This window comes from Quercus lobata, chromosome 5 (genome assembly GCF_001633185.2).
Source record: "Quercus lobata isolate SW786 chromosome 5, ValleyOak3.0 Primary Assembly, whole genome shotgun sequence".
Classification (NCBI taxonomy): domain Eukaryota; kingdom Viridiplantae; phylum Streptophyta; class Magnoliopsida; order Fagales; family Fagaceae; genus Quercus; species Quercus lobata.
In genome coordinates, this window is record NC_044908.1 from 78,276,894 (window position 1) to 78,285,018 (window position 8,125).

An 8,125-nucleotide genomic window follows, 5' to 3' on the forward strand; every position below is an offset into this window, starting at 1 on the left:
AAAATTACATTTAAAAAAAAAGGGAAAAAAAAAGAGTTAATATGATACCCATAAAAAAGAAAAAAAAAAAGTAAAACTCAAAGAAAGTCAATCATAAACAAAAGAAAAGAAAACAAAGAAATAAACAAAAGAAAAGAAAACAAAGAAGAACTTGAAAAAATAGAACCTGAAAATTTATTGGAGCCTTTGATAGTAAATGTCTTTAATCTAAAGAAAAAGAAAGAATGATGTAAAGCTAAACTAAATTTCTTCAATCAGAAGAAGAACGAGAGATAGAAAGTGAGATAAAAATTGCAAAGCGTGAGTTTGTGGGTCCTAAAAGTATAATAGTTTTAATTTATATGTTTATCTTTGGTAGTTAAAAATTTGTAAGTGGGTATGATGAGAGTATTTTAAACATAAAAAATGAGAAATCTAAACAGGAAGTCCCTTAAATAATAATATAGATAAAAGAAAAGAAAAAAACTAATAAGTAATAACTGACCCACTAGTACTTAATAAGTAATAACTGACCCACTAGTACTTAAAAACAGAAGTGGAAAAAGACTCCCAACACTCCAAACTGAACTGACTTCCTTACCTCTCGGAGAAACAATCCAGCACGATCCCATGATTTTGCCTATGCCTCTTCAGTTGCTCTTGATGCATATCACTCTCTCTTTGACCTCACAGTGCTTCGACTCTCTCATTCCCAAAGTAACTACTAAGCAATGAGTGTGGCATCGGAGAAATCCACAGTCGCGGTGTCAAACCTTCCACAAACAATCACAGTCCTCGACCTCCGTCACTTCCTCGAATCCCAACTCGGCAATGACTCAATCTTCGCCCTCGAAATCTTCACCGAGCGCAAGCAATGGAAGCCCCGAAGCTTCGGTCGAATCCAGTTCACCACACTCGAAGCCAAGCTCAAGGCCATGGCCGTGCCTCTTAGTTTCGAATCCCACACTCTCCGACTCTCCGAGACAACCTACGACGACATCGTCGTACGCCCCGTGGAACCCAAGCACCGACTCGATAACTGTGTTTTGCACGCGGGTTTTTTCGTTCGAGAGTGTTGCATGAGTGTGTTGGAGTCTTGGGAGGGTGTTAGGGTCTGGGTTATGCCCGAGAGACAAAGGGTCGAGTTCTGGGTGTGGCAAGGTTCGGAGTGTTATAGACTCGAGATTATGTTTCATGATGTTTTGGAGACTGTTCGGTGTAGTCTTGCTGATGGGGATGCCGATGCCTTGGTCTTAAAGGTTTGATTTTTACTTTGTATTTTATTTATTTATTTTTATGGCTTTGTTATTTTATGATGAATGTGTTGCAGCTTTAATAGGAGAAGAAACAAGTTTTAATTGTTCCTTTGTTTGATCTCTCTTGGATTGTTTATAGGAATAAGAATGAGGGAGTAGGGAACAATGTACGCCTTTTATCATTCTCTTGATTAGTTACTGAGCTAGATACTAGATAGGTGGTTAATGGTTTCTGATATATAGTATATATATTTTTGATAGAATTATGTTATTGTTACTAGCACCTCTACCGGATCACCCTCGTTGTCAAATGGAAAAATTGGGTGGAGAGGCGGTAATCTCACAAAGTTGCTAATTTTTCTCAAACACGGGTGGTTAAAAGCCTGTTTAAAGTTGAATTGAAAGGATTTGAGATTTTGATGGAGGATGGGGGCCTGTTTTCAACCTGACAATTTACAAAAGAGGAAGATTCCATCTTCATTCTATTTTCTTGGGCAGAGATGGAGCATTGTGGCTCCTGAAACGTCTATAGGAGCTAATAACACTGGAATGATACTTGGATTTTTTTTTTTTTTGGTTGATAAATGCTACCAGGAGTTCATTAGATCAATAAGGGAAGCTTTTCTGAACTATTTTTGCTTGTGACAAAGAAGCATCAATGGAGAACTATATGAGATTGAATAATTGCATAATGTGTTGGGATGTCATGTTTTACTAGATTTGTCCCGGATTGAGGGCTGGAGATGTTATGCTTGTTCCCGGGCCTTCTTTATTCCTCCAAAGTTAAAAGGGATGGAGAAGAATGACTGTTGATTTCCTACTAAGAGCGGTGTTTTTGAGGTAAAATACTATTTTAAGGTCCTTTATAACAGATTTCCCCACTTCTTTCCATGGAAAAGCATTTGGAGGAGAAGGGCCCCATAAGAGTAGCTTTCTTTCACATGGACAACTATTAGAGGGAAGATTCTCAGTATGGATAATAATCTTCAGAAGAGAAATATCTGCAGTGTACATATCAAATAGATATATTTGCGTTGTAGAGTAGTGTTGCATGTGTAAGAGAAGTGGGGAGTCCTTAGATCAACTGCTCCTTCATTGTGATTTTGCTTATAATCTATGGGGTTATGGTTTGCTAGCTTATTGGAAACGGGTTCTGGTAGGCATTATAGTGCTGAATTGTAGAGGGGAGGGGGGGGGGGGGGGTGGCAGTTTCATTATTCATTATGTGGACTGTCTGGAGAAAACACAGTCAACTTACATTCGAAAGGGTTGAAAGTTCGTTGTTGGAGATAAAATCATTGTATGTACATTCCTTGTATGATTGGATGGCTGCTTTAAGTGGTCGCTCTTTTTCTAGTTGTATGTAACTTTCAATGATGTTTGTAGCCTCCCTACTACACTTCCTGTTTACATGGGGAACATTTCCATTTTTCCTTTTCAATTACTTATCAAAAAAAAAAAAATTGGGCCAATTTATCTGTCAATGTTCTCCTTGCATTCAATAAAAGTATTGTGGTTTGTCTCAAATCTGTTGAGTGGTAGTCTCTGATATGTATGCTGAGATATTTCTTTTGTTTTGGGTTTTGTTGATGTTCTGACTTTGTCTGATTGTGTTTGCTGCTATCTTGGTGTGCAATGTAGGCGAGAAGAATTTTTTAATTTGGGACATTGTAGGTGAATCAGAAAGAGGTGCTATAAGTACACCTTCATTTCAATTTCCATTATTATCCTTTTATTGAGTTTTCTGAAAGATGTATTGTCTAACCTTGTTAGATTGAGAATGTATGATCAATAGAGATTGAGAGTTGATTTATGTTATGGAATAAAGGATTATTGGGTTGATTCGGTTGAATGTGAGCCCAATATAGATGATTGCAGTTGCTAATCTTGTGTCACATTTTAGTGCTAAGCAAAATGTAGACTTTTGCATAATAATGCAGCCTATTCCTTCTGGTAATTCCCTGCCACCTTTGTTTCAAAAGATTTATGAAACAAGGTTGCAAGAGAAGACATGATTGCATATTAACTAGCTAATGATGCAGCCCCATATAAAGGGGAATGGCAATAAATGACGTGTTTAGCCAACCTCAAAGAGTTGAATTAGATTTATTAATTTGAGATGACTTTAATTAATTTTATTAATAAATTGTAATTTATATTTATTTGAAAGTGAAGTTATAATTGAAGTTATTTCTTTCCTTTGTGATAGGAAATTCTGGATTTTTTTTTTTCCTTTATTATTCTACTAAATAATGAATGCATCAGTAAATTACCTGAATGCTGTAACTGACAACCTATTGTCAAGATTCTCTATTAGGTTAACTTTATAGTTCCATAGAGGTGGAGACGATAGTGAGTTTAACTAAATTTATCTTGTTGATTAGGATTCAAGGATAGGTTTTTATTAATGAATATTTAGAGCTTTTTATAAATAGAATATGTTTTGACTCTATTGCAGATAGCATCACATATGAATTATTAAAGTCATAATGCTCTTAATAATGATTAAATTCCCTCTTAGGCCTTTAAGTTGGTAAAGTATCTGATATGAGGCATGAACAATGGCAGCTGTATAACGAAGTATGTTGTACTCAACTTTGTAATATCATTTGCTTGGGGTTGTTAAAGAGGGAATAAGTGGGAGATTGGGCGTTTGTAGCATACAACTCTTGTATGAAATTATCGTTTTTCAATAACTTTATCTCTTTTCTGGCATTACTTTCTCTTGTTGATTGGTTTCTGGCTTTAGAATGCTTTGACTCAAAGTGTACTGATCTTCTCTCTCAGCTCAAGTATGGACCGAAGATCTATCAGAAAATTTCTGGACCTGATATAGATTCAAAATTTAGTGCTGATCGGTACAATTTCTGCCAGGAAGATTTTGACTTTCGTTGGGTTCGAACAATAGACTTTTCTACTATCAAGTCAATTGGACAGTCAACTTCATTTTGTTGGCAAATTGAAGGATTACTGGCTTCAGATATTTTTACAAGTTTCCCCCGTTATAGAGAAGATGTGAATGATCTAATCTTAGAGGATGGAGAGGAATTCTCTTCAACATCTGAGACAGTTCCACTTGTGAAATGCAATCCTGCCTCTAACTTAGCATATGAGATCCTTTTCCAAAATCAATTCCCTTGTCCATACCCAGGAAATTAGCCTTGGTGCAGGTACTGATCTGATTGAGATACTTAGCAAGAAAGATGTTGAAACTGCTCTTATGGTTCTTCAGAAGATGCACAAGCTAAGTTCCACTTGTTATGAGCCTGACTCATTTGTAAAGACTCAATTACATGTCCTAGAAAGGAACCGTAAGAGTGTTCCCCCCTCTTCCTTCAATAGGTTAAAAGATCAAAATGTAATGAATTGTCATAGGGCCCTAATCACCCCGTCAAAGATTTATTGCTTGGGTCCTGAGCTTGAAACTTCTAATTATGTGGTGAAGCATTTTGCATCATATACTTCAGACTTTATGAGAGTTACTTTTGTTAAGGAGGATTGGAGTAAGCTTCCTGCAAATACCATTTCCGCAAGTATCCAGCGAGGTGTTTTTGCCAAACCTTTTAGAACTGGAATATATCATCACATATTGTCTGTTCTTCGAGATGGGATTGTGATTGGAGCTAAAAGATTTCAGTTTTTAGATTTTTCGGCTAGTCAACTGCGGTCAAATTCTGTTTGGATGTTTGCTTCTAATGACAAAGTAAGAGCAGAAGATATCAGAGAATGGATGGGGTGTTTCAACAAGATTCGCAGTGTATCTAAATGTGCAGCAAGGATGGGTCAGTTGTTCAGTTCCTCTAAGCAAACTCTTGAGGTCCATGGGCAAGATGTAGAGATTATTCCTGATATCAAAGTGATCTCTGATGATATTGACTACTGCTTCTCAGATGGCATTGGAAAAATTTCTGAGTCTTTTGGTTGGGTAGTTGCTCAGAAGTGTGGATTAAATCGAACCCCTTCAGCGTTTCAAATTCTATATGGTGGATATAAAGGTTTGTTGCTGTTGACCGTAATTCCTACCGGAAGCTATCTCTGCATAAAAGTATGGAAAAATTTGAATCACAAAACAGGATGCTTAATGTCACTAAATGGAGTGATTCCATGCCTTGCTATTTGAATCGAGAGATCATCACCCTGTTGTCTACCTTGGGAGTAAAGGACGAAGTATTTGAGGCAATGCAAAAGGAACAACTGTGTCTGCTGGGAAAAATGTTGACCAATAGAGATGCATCTTTAAAGGTCTTTGAGATATTGAATGGATCAGATTCTAGAAACATTCTGGTAAAAATGCTGCTTCAAGGTTATGAGCCAAATCAGGAACCTTATCTCTCAATGATGCTTCAAGCACATTATGATAACCTCTTGTCTGATTTGAAAAGTAGATGTCAAATATTTGTCCCAAAGGGTTGGATCCTGGTTGGTTGCTTGGACGAAACCGGTATTTTAAATTATGGCCAAGTATATGTCCGCATTACCATGTCAAAAGCAGAACTGCAATCTGGGGATCAGAGTTTCTTCCGGAAGGTGGATGAGACAACATGTATAATAGTAGGGAAGGTTGTTGTGACCAAAAACCCTTGTCTTCACCCAGGAGACATCAGAGTTCTTGAGGCTATCTATGAAGTGGAATTAGAGGAGAAGGGTCTGGTGGATTGCCTTATCTTCCCTCAGAATGGACAACGGTATACATCACATCTCTAGATTAATTGTTTTTTAATTTACATTTTTGGATTAGAGTCGGCAATTACATGGCTGCACCAGATATGGTATGTTAGTGAAGTGCAATTATTAGAACCATTGCGTTGCTCAACCTTTATTTTACCACAACGATTTGACAAGATCATGAAAAACTCATCTTCCTACTTTGACCATTTCAGTTTACCTTCCTAAAGTATTTAGGTCCTCAGATTGTTATATATCACAAGGATCAGGGTGACATATAGTTCTGGCATATGAACTGTAGAGTTTAAACTTGGGCATGTCCCTGTGTAGTGAAGTTAGTTAATTTCATATTATGGATATGTTAATATTCACTTGGTTTTATTGGGAACTCTGTATTCCTTTCCTCGTGGAGTTCTTCTTTGTTTATTATTTTTATTAAAGAAAGTTATTTGTTGGAAGGCTTTGCTGGGTTGAGCGGAGTTTACTACCATTTTTACTACATCCTTCATGTTTTCCTAGGCAATGCATTTACATTTGATGTCATTAGTGATTGCGACAATCTAATGCCTTTCTCACAGGGGCAATTTTACCTAGTATCCTGGTTAGCAACTACTCTTGAAACCCACTTTCCCTTGCCAGGAAAAGGAAATTTTCATTTCATTAGTGATTGTGACAATCTCTTGCCTCTCACAGGAGCAGTTTTACTTAGCATCTTGATTTGCAACTACTTATGAAACCCACTTTCCATTACCAGGAAAAGAAAATTTTCATTTCATTCTGTCTAAACACCTGCCTGCATTTAACCTCTCATTCTTTTTAGTCACTTACCTGCACTGGGCAGTCATTTCCTACAACAATGTCTTGAGCCATGTATTATTATAACAACACATAACAGGGCATGAAGGAATGGTTAGTTCTTATACAGATAATAATTTTATCAAGAATTTGTGTCCACAGACCACATCCAAATGAATGCTCTGGTGGTGATCTTGATGGAGACCTGTACTTCATTAGCTGGGATAAAGATCTCATCCCCCATCAAACTGAGGCCCCAATGGACTACACAGGGAGAAGACCTCGTATAATGGATCATGATGTGACATTAGAGGTATATTTTCTAAACTTAGTTTTACCCTATAGAGTTGAAATAGAAGTTCCAGTATATTTTTGTTATTTATTATTTGCTCTTCTCATTAGTCTGGGTGAACTTGCAGGAAATCCAAAAGTTTTTTTGTTGATTACATGATCAATGATACTTTGGGTGCCATCTCAACTGCACATTTGGTTCATGCTGACCGTGAGCCAGATAATGCCCTAAGTAAAAAATGTCTAGAGTTGGCAAACCTTCACTCAATGGCCGTCGACTTTGCAAAGACTGGTGCACCAGCTGAAATGCCCAGGGTTTGGAAACCAAAGGAGTTTCCAGATTTCATGGAGAGGGTAGACAAACCCATGTATACCTCCAACAATGTATTGGGCAAGCTCTACCGTGCCACTGTTGAATCAACCGTGCAAGAAAGGCCAAACTTGGTCCAGTTGGAGAAGTTTTCTAAAGAAACTTACGATAATGATCTTGAAGTGGATGGTTTTGAGGCCTTCCTTGAAATTGCAGAAAAACACAAAGACCAATATATAGAGAAAATGACTAGCTTAATGAAATATTATGAAGCTGAGACTGAGGATGAAATGCTAACAGGTAATCTGCGGAAACGTGCTGCATATTTGCTTCGTGATAACAGGAGATATGGTGATTTTAGGGATCGGATTTTGCTCTCAATGAAGAGGCTGCAAAATGAAACCAAAGAATGGTTTGAAATGAGTTGCAAACCGCATGAACATCAGCAGATGGCCTCAGCATGGTATCATGTTACTTATCACCCTACTTATTACCGGGAAGACTTTAATTGCTTGAGCTTTCCATGGATTGAAGGTGACTATTTGTTAACATTAAAAAATTGAATACCGGAAAAGTTCGCATAAAAACAAGTCACAAGTAGCCAATTTGTGTTCAGGAAGAATTTAAGTTTATTATTTTCAGTTTATCATTGACAAGAATTTCGTTTGGTTCACTTTTTACTAAGTTCTAACTAGTTAAAAAAGCACTTTTCTAAGATATAAGAAGTGATGGGACTAGAGAAAAATCATAAATGTTAGGAAATTGACTAAGTCATTCATCAAGTTTTTAGTTGATACAGGTAAAAATATATTCCTGTAGGTGTTTAAAT

At 37.0% G+C, this 8,125-nt stretch overlaps 1 pseudogene across 1 annotated transcript; it reads left to right on the forward strand.

Moving 5' to 3' along the window:
• Window positions 1–710: 710 nt before the first annotated feature.
• On the forward strand, window positions 711–8,022 carry LOC115989244 (annotated as a pseudogene). The gene is made up of 4 exons (XR_004091851.1): window positions 711–1,238; window positions 4,023–5,920; window positions 6,858–7,008; window positions 7,115–8,022. The product of XR_004091851.1 is annotated as an RNA-dependent RNA polymerase 2-like (transcript).
• The last annotated feature ends 103 nt before the right edge of the window (window positions 8,023–8,125 follow it).